Below are 14,353 nucleotides of genomic sequence, written 5' to 3'. Positions count from 1 at the left end.
ATTCACTTGGCTCTACTTGGCTCTTATGTGACCACGGGTAAATTACTTACCCTCTCTGAGCTTCATAGGATTATAGTTCTAGAGACGGAATGTACCTCAGAGACCATCTGGTCAAGCTGGGCATTCACTCAATTTCCAATTCTTTGCCACCACGAAAAGAGTTGCTATAAATATTTTTGTAGATGTGGGTCCTTTTCCCATTTGTATGATCCTGGCAAGCACCCTCTTATTAAGGTGGGAATTAGTGGGGCCTAAAGTCATGCCCCCTTCACCCTCCCCCCTTAGCAGGTGGTAAGAAGATACACAGTGTCCAGGTAGTTAAACCTCACCAACACATCAGTCAACTTTCTGTAGTCTCTGTCTATACTATCCTTTCTGATTGTCCAGTAGGGTCCAGGAGGAATTGGGTGGGGTGGGGTGGGGTAGATGAATATGTATCTAGAAATCAAATGCACCTGCTTGCCCTGCCCACCTCCCTTTATCTGCCTAACATGTAGAATGGAATCTGTTCCAGGTTTTCCTTTCCAGGAGTCTCAGTATTAAGCTAAAAACATGCCATCAAGCTGGAAAGTCCTGGGATAGAGCCTGTTAGACCTTTTCCAAAGTCTGATATGTTTATGGCAATATTCACCGGGCAGTAGCTCAGGAGCCAAAGGATTACACGGATCAGATGTAGCCAAACCAGCATTCTATGAAGGACCCTTTGACTCCAAATTGAGTGCTCTTCCCACTATGCCATGGTGGCTCCTATGGCCTTCTCTGGAGATATTTCAAAGCAAAACTGTGGGTTCCCAGAACTGACCCAGGCTTGCACAAAATAAAATATGCAGTTATAATTATATCAAAATATAGTTTAAAAATTTTTTAAAAAACAGACCCAGGCTAATAGTAATACTAGCTAGCATTTATATAGAACTTTGAGGTTTGAAAAGCCTTTTACAGATATCACCTCCTTTTTATCTTCTCAGAAACCCTGGAAGGTAGGTGCTATTATTACCCCCATTTTGCACAGGAGTATATTGATGCAGACAGAAGTTAAATGGCTTGGCTAGGGTTACACAGTCAGTAAGTGCCTGAGGTTAGATTTGAACTCAAGTCTATCCTGTTTCCGAGTCCAACACTCTATCCACTGTGCCTAGCTGAGTAATGAGTGACTGGAAACAAGGAGAATAGACTGCTTGCCCTGGTGGGAGGAAGCTCCTGCCAGGGCTGAAAGCTTGGGCCATTCACTTCAGGTAGAACATTACCCTCTTTAGGCTGCCAAGACAGATCGTTCAGACTCATAGAGACAGTCATTTTCTACGATGTTTAGGTAACACATATCTATGTTTTGAGGTGAACTGACTCTTTCAGTCAGTCAGCAAGTACTTATTAAACATTTATCATATGCCATACACAGTACAAATTTCTGGGGATACAAAGAAAGGCAAAACATGGTCCCCGCCCTCACAAAGATCACATTCTAATGGGAGAGACAACTTGTAAACAACTAGATACAGATAGGTGTTCTGTCCTTTTCAGTCAAGCCTAGCTCTTTACGAGCCTATTTGAGGTTCTCTTGGCAAAGATACTGGAGTGGTTTGCCATTTCCTTCTCCAGCTCATTTTACAGATGAGGAAACCGAGGCAAACAGGGTTAAGTGACTTGCCCAGGGTTGCACAGCCAGTCTGAGACCAGACTTGTACTCAGATGAGTCTTCCTGACTGCAGACCTGGTACTCTATCCACTTCCGTAACTAGCTAGTAATCTTAATGGGAAGGCACTAGAAGTGGTTGGGTAGGGTTAGTGCAGCCAACCACTCAGCTGACCACTGCGGCCCCAGTACCATTGTCTTTGGGCACACAATCATTCCAGCCCCTTCAGCTGTCAATGTAGCATCCTATCACTTAGAAGCAATCGATAGAACTTTGGGCATGGAGTCAAGAACACGTAAGTTCAAATCCAGTTTTGGAGATTTACTAGTTGTGTGACCCTGGGCAAGTCACTTGATAATATTCACAAAGTATTTGAATTTTGCTCAGTGAAAGGAAGCAAAGATTTGGCTTATGGTCCCAGCTTTTGCCACTTATTAGCCACATGGCTTTGCATAAATCATTGAGTCAGGGCAGCTAGGTGGTGCAGTGGATAGAGCACGGACCCTGAAGTCAGGAGGACCTGAGTTCAAATCTGGCCTCAGACCAAACACTTGACATTTACTAGCTATGTGACCTTGGGCAAGTCACTTAACCCCAACTGCCTAAGCAAAACAAAATAAAATAAACCATTGACTCTCAGCTTCCTCCTTTGGGAAATGAGGCTCTAAAGTCCTTTCCAGATCTTTGAAATCCATATAATCAAAGGACAGTCATACCTGAATGCCTTTATTATTAATTTTAGCTTTCATTTCCATGGTATTTTAGATTTACAAAAAACTTTCCCCTGGACAACCAGTGATAGTGCCAATATTATTGTTCTAATTTGATAGATGAGTACATTAAGGATTCAGAGTTGGAGTGACTTGCCCAGAGTCACAAAGATAGTAAATGTCAGAGCCAGAATATGAACCTTGGTCTCCTGGCTCCAAGTTCAGTGTTCTTTTTACTAAGCAAAAGAGACAATGTCTTTAGAGAGAACTTTGGGGTTCTCTTCCCAAGTCGTCATCAGCTGACAGTACTATTTACAAAGGCATATGCATCCTTTGGCGTTTTCATTTCCCTGGAGGAGAGAACTCTAACTTCTGAGTCAATGTTTAATGGAAATGCTTTAAATGTAGTTTTAAAAAAAAAGAGGCTTGAAATTTGCTACTGTTCTCACTTTGTTTCGTTCTTTTCTCTCGCTGTCACTTCCACTTTTCAGATCTTATGTCAGACTCGGAATGAATGAAATTATGCCTCCCTTGGAAGAGAAACTATAATTTCCAGTGGAGGAAAAACACACTCAAAGCTCTTCCCTCCAGCCTGAATCAGCCGTTCAGAGGATCTGAAGATTTAGAAGATCCGTTTGTCCAAAGGCCTCCTTTTACATACGAGGAAGCTGAAGACTGGAAACGTGAAGTGACTTGCACCAAGGTTACAGAAGTAACAGTTAGTAACAGACAGGAATTCGAACCCGAGCTAGTGAACTTACAGGCTATCAAAGAAGCTCAAGGATTCGTTGGTACCTCCTGATCCTGCAGGAGGCAACAATTCTCTCCTTCCCTGTAAATTAAGGTAGTTTTGACGTGTTCACTTAGACTTATAAAATGTTTAGAATTTGACGGAACTTTAGAGATCAAGTTCATCTGCCTCCTTCACTTTACAGGTGACAAAACTGAGGCAAAGAGAAAAAAATTTTTAAAAATGAATTGCTGAAAGTCACTCAGTAAATTGCAGAACCTGAATTCAAATTCTGATCTTTCTAGTTGGGTCCAAGTCCTTTAGTCTGGCTGCTACACATGCCAAGACTTTTCATTAATAGTTTGGGTGACAGGGCAGTTTTTCCAAGTCGGAATAAAACTGAGTTTGAAACCCAAACCAACCATGTGGCTTACTAACGTAGGTGGGAAGGGGTTTGCTTCCTGGCTGGAGGACGCAGCGGAAGCTGGTGCTCCTCTAAATGAATACGCCCCTAACTATCTTATACTGCCGGAGTGTAACGTCTAAACTAGCTGAGGGGGCGTGTGAGCCCCAGCGAATCCTAGCTAGGAGATCCTAACGTCAAGCCTTAGAACCAACTTTAGAGACCATTAAGTACAGCCCCTCTATTTTACAGAGGAGGCAGAGACCCAAGGCTAGCAGGTAGTAAACCGCATTGTCAAGCTTTGAATACACACCTTTTGGTTCCAAGCCCATCGCCTTTCCTCTACATCAGACATAACCGGGCCTCTGGGGCGGCTGGGCAGGAGTTTCTGAGCAAGTAGCCTCAGAGTTGAGTCCGGAGAGGCTACTCTGGGCTGGAGGTGGGGAGTAGGAGAGCAGATCGGGTGTCCAGTAACTCATTGCCAGGTGTTACTAGCTAGGGGAATATAATTTCCTTGCTGGTGGGGGAGGGAGGGAGGAATAGCTTGGAACTGGCACTGGCTCCACCCCAAAGCTGGGCGGACCAGCCCAACCCAGCCCAGCCCAGCCTGGCCCTGCCCAGTACAGTCAATATATGACAACTGCCCCGTCCGCAGAGTGGGTCTGAGCTCAGGAAGGGCAGACTGGTGAGAGGCTGCTGCGCCGTCGCTGCGGTAAGGAAATCCCTCCTGGGGAGGTATCATGAGCTGCGGGCAGGACTAGCAGGGAGTGGCCGCCTGGTGTTCTGTCCTGTTCCCTGGACACCTCTCGGGTGGCTTCCTCAGCCGTATTTGGGGACTTGGCCTCGGGATCAGTCAGTGTGTTCTCGGGGAGTGCTTCTCGCTCCCCCAGGGGCCAGGCAGAGCCTCCTGGCTGGGGAACGGGGAAACTGAGGATCCCGAGGGAGAGCTGCGCACCCTCAGTTCAAGGCTCCGCCCTCCATCTCATCTTAATCTGGACCTGGGAGGCTCCTCCGGAGCTCTTGAGCCGCTCCGCGGTGCTCTTTGGGGCCGGGCCTCGAGTGCTTCCCCGCAGAGTGGGTGGAGCAGGCAGAAGCGGGTGCCTCCGGGCAGGCGAGGTGGCTGGGAGGTGCTGTGCTGCTTCCCCCGGGATTTGAAGCAGACAACTAAGCCTTTGGGGAGACCGAGCAGGGAGCTGGGGGGGCGGGTGCTCCCTGGTGCTCTTTGGTGCCAGAGACTGTTACTGCTCCTTGCACAATCCAGGAAACTTGCCATGTTTTTAGATTTGGTTGGTTGGAGTTCCACAGGGTGTGGGTGTTAAGCGTGTTCTGAAAGTCAGGAGCCCTTTGTCGAAATACTAGCCCTGCTGACTATTTCAGCTAATTTACTATCTCACTTGGTTGCTGTGAGGAAAGTGTGTAAACTTTAAAGTGCTATAAAAATGTGGGTTTTCCATTAGACAGTAGATAGAGGGAATCAAGAACCCTGATTTTGGAATCAGAGGACCTGGGTTTGGCCATGGTGCTGCCATTCACAATGAATGAATAAAAAGGTTGAGCTTAATGGGGGAGGATGTCCTTAAATTTTTATGTGGCTCATGGACCCCTTTGGCAGTCTGGTGAAGCCTATGGACCCCTTCTCAGAATAGAGATTTTAAATGCATGAAATAAGGAGGACTGCAAAGAAAACTAATGACATAGGTTGAAAACTGTGTGTACACATACATACATACATACATACATACATACATACATACATAAAATTCAGGGATCCCAGGTCAAGAATTCCTGGGCTACAAGAGTCTCTAAGACTGGAGACGAAATGTATGTTCTCTTCAATTCTATATCCTATGAGGGCAGAAAGAGTTAGGTGCCTGTGATTGTCATTGGTACTGTAGGCAGGACTATTCTGCCTAAATATGGCCCAGCTAGTAGTTTCAGTCATTAATACTTTCACTTTTTAAATAAAAAACTTTCCATTAGACCCTAGCAGCCATTCTAAGTTAGCTACAATGAGAAAGGAGAGAGAGAGAGAGAGAGTGGATTATGCGGAAGAGAAATCGGGACTGGTGGGAGAAAAAGAAGTTGCCAAAAATAGAACTTTTAAGTCACAAAAATTGTGACCTCAGGGCCAGCCTCAAAAAAAAAAGCCTCCAATAGAAAGTGGTACCTTAAGCTGCTTCTTGGAGGAAGCTAAAGATTCTAAGAGGATGGAATACATTCTAGGCAAAGTAGATTTCAATTTATGCAAAATATGCTGAGTTCTGGCAGCACCAAATAGGCCTGTATACCTAGGGGAATAATGTGAAATAACAACTGACACTACTGAGCACTTAAAAGTTAGCCAAATGCTTTACACACATCTTTTCATTTGAGGTACATAACAACCCTGTAAGGTAGGCACTATACATATTATTTCCCCCACTTTACAGATGAGAAAACTGAGGCTCAGAAAGAACTTACTTTTGGTCCCTGAGCTAGGAGTTGTCAGAGACAAGATTTGAACCCAGGTCTTCCAGAGTTCAGTACTGAACTAAGTCTGGAAAAGGATTGTTGTTATTGTGCAGTTGTTTCAGAGGCTTTGTAACTCCATTTGGGGTTTTCTTGGCAAAGACACTGGAGTGATTTGCCATTTCCTTCTCCAGCTCATTTTACAGATGAGAAAACTGAGGCAAACAGGGTTAAGTGACTTTCCCACAGAGTCACACAGCTAGTAAGTGTATGAGGCCAGATTCGATGAGTCTTTCTTGACTTCAGGCCTGGCACTCTATCTACGTTGCCACTAGTTGGAAAGGAAGGCTGGAGCCAAATCAAGCCGAATTCTACCCAGTTTTTGTGGATATACATTTCCACACATAGTTTCAGGAAGGGGGACAGAACCCAATCCAACAGAACATAGGCCAATGACTTTCCCTTTTATTTTCTCCTCCCTTGCGTTTGGTTTAGGATGGTTTTCTTAGAGGATCTGAAGGGATGGGAAAGCCTAAGAGTGAGAGTTTTTCGCCTTTCCAAATCACACACACACATCTTTTCTTAGAACAAATTCATTTGCTTATATCCGCTCACTCATTTGTTTTCCTGCTAATGTTGCCTAGTCTGATCCTCAGGCCTTTGTAGGTGTGGCAGCAGCTTTTGGCTACCTTTCCAGTTCTACTTTTAAATTTGTGTCAGAATAATTTATTAACCAAATCTTGGGGTTTTTTCCCCCTCTCCAGCTCTTCCACATTTCCATCATCAAGAGGTAGTTTCAGGCTACACCCTCTCTAGCAATGGAGAAGCTATGAGACAAAGCACACTGTAGACACTCCCCATCTCCCATACCCGACATTTTTATATCAATGGAATAGGACTAAAGTGAACCTCAGGAGGAACCTTAAAGTGGAAAAAAAAGCCACGAAAGGGCAAGCCTGGTATACCGAAAGCCTCACTGGATGAAGGCAGGACAGCCTCTTTGGAGGGGCAGCGCTGCTGAACACTAACTAACTAAGAGGTATCAGAGTCTGGTGGAAAGATAGCAAGCATGTGAAAGGTCCTATGTTAGGCGACACATCAAAAAACAATCTCTGCCCTTAAGGATCATATTCTACTAGGATTCGAGTCAGAGAATTTAGGTTCAAATCCCAACTTTGCCATTTAATAGGTGTGACTTTGGATATATATTACTTCTCCTTTTGAGGCTTTAATTTTCTTATCTGTAAAACTAGGAAGTTGGACTAGATGATCCCTAAGGCCCTCTCTAGATATATTATTTTATGACCTTGGGCAAGTCACTTGACTACTATAACCTACATTTTTCTCTGTAAAACAGGGAAGTTAGATCTGAGTCTTCTAGCTATGAAACTGAAAGATGTGTGATAGGAGAGAAGGGCGGGCTAGTGAGAGGGGAGAAACTGTGGGGTTTTTTGTTATTTTGGTTTTTTTTATACTTTAATAAGTTTTTATTGATATGTACTGTTTCTTACATCACCATAGTATCCCATATACCCTCCTTCCTCTCTGTCCCAGAGAGCCATCCCATAGTACACATAATATTTTTTTAGAGGGGAAAAAAATGTCAGCACACTTGATCAATATGTTGAAAAAGTCTGCAAATATGTGCAATGTATAACACCTGTGGACCTCCCACCTCCACAGTGGGGTAGGTTGGGAGTGTCTTCTAATAGCTCTTCATTTGAATCTTGCTCTATCTTTATACTTTTGTTATTTACTTGTGTGTGTGTGTGTGTGTGTGTGTGTGTGTGTGTGTGCGCGCGCACACACTGGCCAGCACTCGAGTTGTTCTTTCCATTTACATTGTGGTAGTTACTGTGTATGTTGGGAGGGGCAGCAATGCTAAGTTTGTATTTGAGCTTCAGGTCTTATTTAGTATTGAGGTGGGACAGAGCTACCTGAGCCTTGTTGGAAATCTTTGACTTCACACAATTCCCAAGGGAGATGGAGAAGGAAGGAGAGAAATGGCAGAAATGGAGGCCTAAGTCTAAATCAGCTTTGCTGACATGTACGACCATCTTGTGAAAATGTAGGCTGAAATAAACAGGGCTTACTCAGTGAGAAGCGTGCAGGGATACATCGGCTATATTTCCAGACCTCTAGCACTTGTTGGGAAATGAGTGGTAGGTTGCCTAGGCTAGTCTTCCATCCTTTGGAAAGTGGTCGGAACTGTTTTTATAGCATTCAGAGTTGCGAGGATGAGGACAGAATATTTCATTTTCCAAAGGAAAACATTCTTTAAATACAAATCTGGCTAGAGTAGAACTGTAGGCTCTTTGTTAAACTCACAGTAGAGCAAAGAGAAGCGCAGAAAGGGCTAGAGGCAGGAAAGCTCTCCGAGATAGGTCTTAAACTCTCAGTCCCTGGTTTTCCTCTTGTTTCCTGTCTCCATGTTTTTGCTCAAATATTATATTCAATATTCCACACCCATGGCCTCCTACATAGGCAAGGAGTAGGGGAAAGTGCCTTCTCATAGCTCTTCTTTGTGACTAAGCTTGGTCATAATAATGCAACGTTTGGTCTGGATTACTTTGTTGTTACACTTGCCATTTACAAAGCTATAGTCCTTGTGTATATATTTTCTTGTTTCTGCCTATTTCACTTTGGACTCATTCATATGTTTTCCCATACTTCCTTGTATTCATCTTGTTCTTCCTTTCTTAAGGCATAGTATTATTTTATTACATTTATGTACCATAATTTGTTTAGCTACTTCCTAATTGATGGGCATCTTTCAGTGCCTAATTCTTTGCTACCACAAAAAGTGCTGCTATATATATTTTGGTATATTTGGGGCCTTTCTTTTTTGTCACTGACCTCCTTGGGGTGTATTACTAGAAGTGGAATATGTGGTCAGACAGTATGAAAGTTTTAGTCACTTTCTTTACATAACTCTGGATTGTTTTCCAGAATGGTTGTATCAGCACACATTAATACCTCTACTAGATCTATTTCCAAAAATGGTTAGGGAAAAAGGAAAAGAACCTACATATTCTAAAATATTTATAGCAGCTCTCTTTGTGGTGGCAAAGAACTAGAAATTGAGGGGATAACCATCAATTGGGAGATGGCTAAACAAGTTGTGATGCGCGATTGTGATGGAATATTACTATGCTGTAAGAAATAATGAGCCAGTTGATTTTAGAAAAACATGGAAAGACTTAAACAAAATAAGCAAGAGGGAAATGAGCAGAACCAAGACAACATTGTATACAATAACAGCAATATTGTTTTAAGAATGACTTTGAACGGGTAAGATATTTTGACTATTATAAATGACCAAATTAACTCTAAAGCACATATGAAGAAAGACACTATTTGCATCCAAAGAAAGAACTAATAAATAGAAGTATGTGTAGAATAATTTTATATGTACATACATATATACACATATATTTTATATACATGTGTGTGTATGTGTAGGGAGCCACTAGAACTTAGCAGAGAAGTGACATGGTCACACTTCTACTTTAGAAAAAATACTTTGGTTGCTCTATGGAGGATGGATTGGAGTAGGGAGGGGTGAGGTAGGGAAGTCAGGAGAAATTGCAACAGTTGAGGTGAGAGGTGAAGAGGTCCTAAATTGGGGTGGTGACTGTATGAACAGAGAGAAGGGATAGGATATAAGAGATGTTGTGGAGGTGGAAAGAACAAGATTTTCCACAACGGACCCAGCAGCAACTGGAGGCTACGTATCACCAGAGGACATCAAGTTGATGTACTGTGTAATGCTGTAGCAAACACCCTCTTGGTTCAGGACCTATTTTTTTCTATTCATCCTCCGTGAATTCTGTTTACTTACCCAAAGAAAAGCCATACCACCTGCCACTCCCAAACTTGGACTGAATTCATTTGTTGATTCAAAGGTTAAACTCTACTATTTATAGTAGAAGTAAATACTAAAGAGGGATCCTTGTGCTGCTGGGGAAATGGTGTGATTTTCTTTTTGATGATTCTTGTAATATTGGATTCAGATACTCAAATTTTTTTAACAGCAAAACAAATTATCACTGTCACTTGTGTGCAGAATATTGTGCTGGATACTTGGAAAGATGTAAAGTTTTGATATGATACCAGCTTGTTTCTATTCTAATAGGAAATAGAGTCAGAAGAGACCTGAGTTCAAATCCTTCTTCTGACGATTCCTACTTGTGAAACCAGTGGTGTGCTGGTAAATTTTTAACAATCAGTTCTCTAAAAAAAAAAATGGCCATGATGTCCTTTTAAGTTTAATCTGTATTATTAACTTCTTCATCATCACTTTAAGTCTAGACAAAATCAATAAAACAATAAATCAAGCGCTAGTCTGTAGTGTTCACCAGTTTCTGAGATGTAAGTATTCACACAGTTCTTTGAGCTGACCCCAGCGTCCGTGTGGGACCAGGGGCAATTTAGACCACATGACCTCTCTGGAGACTCATAAAACTTTAAAGCTAAGAAGGAACTTAGAGGTCATCTGTCCTCTTTCCAGTACAGGTGTGGAATAAATGTTGTTTAAACTGAATAAACCCAGCCAACCCTCCAACACTGCTTGCAAAGCGATTTGATTTTTCCTGTTTTACATATTAAGTCACTGAGAAGGGGAAATGACTTGGCAAAGATCAGAGAGATAATTCTGGAAGCCAGATCTTCTCTTTCTGCTCTTTCATCAGTATTCCTCCAAGGCTTCCCCACTGCCTTGTGACTTTAAGACACATTTATGTATATGTATGGCAGCTAGCTAGGTGGTGCAGTACATAGAGCACCAGGCCTGGAGTCAAGAAGACCCGAGCTCAAATATAGCCCCAGTCACTTACTAGTTGTGTGACCCTGGGCAAGTCATTTAAACTTTTTTGCCTCAGTTTCCTCATCTGTAAAATGAGCTAGAGAGGGAAATGGCAAACCACTCCAGTATCTTTGCCAAGAAAACCCTGAATGGGGTAATGAAAAGTCAGACATGACCAAACAACAGTGGATATGCATGTGTAGACTGAAGTTCATAAAGCAGAAGTAAAAACAAATAACATGAATTGTTGTTAATACCTAGGCTGACTTTCATAGTTTAGTGTGCCATAGGCATACTATCCTGAGTGTCTACAAAACATTAATTTAGAACTGGAATATATTCTAGTCCAATCCCTTTATTTTACAAATGAGGAAACAGGCCCTGAGAACTTAAAGTGACTTGTGCATGTATTAGAGCTAGTAAATGTCCAAGGCCATATTCAATCCTAGGTCTTCCTGACCTTAAGATCGGCAATTGATCTACTAAGCCCCACTGTCTCATTTTGTCCTCTTTGTTATTCTAAAATATTTTGAAGTTTTATTGATGGTTTTTTTTGTTACTCCATAGTCACTTCTTAGTATTAATCTTTTCCCTCTTTCCCCCACTGAACCTTACCTTGTAACAAGGACTAGTTAAGGCAATTTGCCCTAGTCTCCAGTGCATAGTACATAGTAAGTGCTTAATAAATGCTTATTGATTGATTGCTTGGGTCTAGAATCCCAGGACCTGGTTTCCAATACTGCTTCTGATGTTTACTGCTTTGGGCAAATCTCTTCCTCCTCTTGGGCTTCAGTTCTGTCATGTGAATAAAGAGGAGTCTGAACTAGATAGATAGCCTATGATAGTTCTTCCAGCTCTATATCTGTGACCTAAGATAAAAGCAGCTAATTCTGCAACTTCTGGCCTTGGCATTTTTTTGAAGAAGGACAATGAAAGAGGTTCAAGGTAGCTTAGTTTCTGGGTATTCAACCCAGAGTCTGAGAGTCAGTCAAGTATAACCCATCTGACCCTAGAGCATGCTTGCCTATGGTTTTTAATTTAAAAAAAATCTTTTTACCTGTTAGTGATATTCTCACCTTGATCTTAGAAGAATTAAAATTGTAAGTGACACAAATGACCATGAAAAAGTCTGTCTCTCTGCAAACTTCCATTCATTTTTCCTACTTCTACCCTCTAAGGAGAAGCAGATGTCTAACTTGCAGGTGATTCTCAGATCTATTTGTCCAACTCCAAGCTCTTTCCTGCCCTACAGCCTCACATCTCCAACTGCCTCTTAGACATCATCTCAAACTCAGAGCATCCAAACTGGATCCATTGTCTTTCCTCCAAACCCTCCCTCTTCTCACTTCCCTGTTGTCATCAAGGGTATCTTGCTTTTCAGTCACCCAAGCTCCTAACCTCATTGTCATCCTTGTCTCTGAATTCTCTTTCATCCTTCAGATCCAATTCTGTCATTTCTACCTTCAGAACATCTTTCTTATATGCTTTTCTCTCCTCTAACACTGCTACCATCTTGGTGCAGGTCCTATCACCTCATACCTGGATTTCTGCAATATCCTCATGATTGGTCTCTGTGCCTTGAGTCTGTTCCCACTCCAGGTCCTCTTCCACTCAGCTGTCAGAGTGAGCTTCGTAAAGCAGAGATCTGACCATGTCATACATGCTGTCCCCTCCCCACTCCCATTCAGTAAATTCCAATGAGTCCTTCTTCCCTCCAAGATTAACTATAAACATCTCTGGCTTTTAAAGCCCTTCATAACCTGATCTCTCCTACCTTTCAAGGCATATAATTTATACCCCTACACCCCAAACTCTGTTATCTGGTGACCCTGACCTCGTTGCTGTTCCTCGCACAAGACTCATTTCTGAGCATGTTCAGTAGCTGTCCCATGCCTGGAATTCTCTCCCTCTTCATCTCTGCCTCCTGGTTTTCCTCAGTTTCCTTCAAGTCCAATCTAAAGTTTCGCCTTCTGCAAGAAGCCTTTTTCCCTTCCTCCTTAATCTTAGTGCCTTTCCTCCGAGACTATTCCCAGTTTATCCTGTATACATTTTGTTTGTATGTGATTGTTTGCATATTCTCTCCCCCACTGGACTGAGTTTCATGAAAGCAAGGGACTGTTTTTGCCTTTCTTTGTATCCCCAATGCTGATAATTAACAAGGATCCATGTAAAATCCTGCACTTCATTTCAAAAACTCAACTGCATAAGAAGAGGCTGGGGGAAATGTGGGTAGACAGAAATTTATGTAAAAGAGACCTGAGACTTTTGTGGACTATGAAATAATATAAGGTGATATTGGAGTAAAAACTACAATACAGTGTTGGAGGGTTTTTTTTCCTTAAAAAAGCTAGTCATTAACAGAAATATTGTGTACAGATTGAAGGAAGTGACTGTCTTTTTGTGTTCTGCCCTGGATCAGAACAAATCAGGTCGTCTGTTCAGTTTACCCAACCCTGATCCATTGCTGGTTCATTCTGTGTGGATTAGTATCCTAGTTGTTGGAGTTATTGTCTTCATTTCTTGGCCCCACATATTTTTTTTGTTTGTTTTTGCTAGGCAATGGGATTAAGTGACTTGCCCAGGGTCACACAACTAGTAAGTGTCAAGTGTCTGAGGCCGGATTTGAACTCAGATCCTCCTGACTTCAGGGCGAGTGCTGTGTCCACTGTACCACCTAGTTGCCCCTACATATTTCTATTTCAAGACAAGGAAAACTAATGTGTTTTCCTTGTTTTATCACATTCAACTTTATCCAGATATCAGAAATCTGTCTGTCTGTCTATAATTGTCTTCATCCTAAAGAGACTTAATGCTAATATACATTAGAAGATCACCAGAATCTTTTTTTTTAAAAGAAAAAATATTCTGGACTTCAGAACTAACATAAGTATTTAATTCTCCTTTGCAAGCTAGAACTTTTTTTTTTGGGGGGGGTGAGGCAATTGGGGTTAAGTGACTTACCCAGAGTCACACAGCTAGTGAGTATTATATGTCTGAGTCTGGATTTGAACTCAGGTCCTCCTGATTCTAGGGCTGGTGCCCTATCCACTAACTATACTACCTAGCTGCCTTGCAGGCTAGAACTTTTGATAATGTTTCAGATTATCTAAATGTTTTGTTTATTCTTAAGAGTTTAAAATTTGAAACTTATGCCAAAATGCAGTTGTAATTTAAAAAACTTGAATAGAAATCCAGTTGAAAATTATCTTGTTTTATAGGTAAAATTTATTTTTAAAAGTTGCTATCAGTGTCTCAGTCAATGTTTTTAAAAAAAAGCTATAGAGCTTTTAATATTTACTTCTTTTATTTAATTTTCATTGATCTATGTTCCATATTTAAAAGTTCATTCTTTTAACCTGGAAATATTTTCCCTTTTTTAACTATAAAAACTGAAATATATGGTGGTAAAGATAAAGATATAGAAGTAAAGAGGGATCTGTTTGCATGCCAATATTGATGTGATCTAGTAAACTTTAGTAAATGTGGCTGAAAAAGAGTTGGGTTTTTTTTTAAAGGCTGCATAGTTTCCCAAATGCAAACTGGTCTAGTCCCTTATTTTAATGTGATTCTGACTTGGATTAACTTAATGGATTACTGACACAGACTTTCTTCAGTGATCATAGC

At 41.6% G+C, this 14,353-nt stretch overlaps 1 protein-coding gene across 1 annotated transcript in view; it reads left to right on the top strand.

Annotated features, from left to right (window-relative positions):
* The first annotated feature begins 4,080 nt into the window (after positions 1-4,080).
* The window catches only part of ANXA4 (annexin A4), a 71,511-nt gene continuing 61,238 nt past the window's right edge, over positions 4,081-14,353 (top strand). The window contains exon 1 of the mRNA XM_020985389.2: positions 4,081-4,189. The gene's annotated coding sequence lies outside the window, so the exon portion shown is untranslated. The remainder of the gene's footprint in view (positions 4,190-14,353) is intronic.

The sequence above is a fragment of the Phascolarctos cinereus genome, unplaced genomic scaffold (genome assembly GCF_003287225.1).
Source record: "Phascolarctos cinereus isolate Bilbo 61053 unplaced genomic scaffold, phaCin_HiC Scaffold_2;HRSCAF=192, whole genome shotgun sequence".
In the NCBI taxonomy this organism is placed as follows: domain Eukaryota; kingdom Metazoa; phylum Chordata; class Mammalia; order Diprotodontia; family Phascolarctidae; genus Phascolarctos; species Phascolarctos cinereus.
The sequence above is the reverse complement of the archived record's forward strand: the minus strand, read 5'-3'. Positions and strand labels throughout refer to the sequence as shown.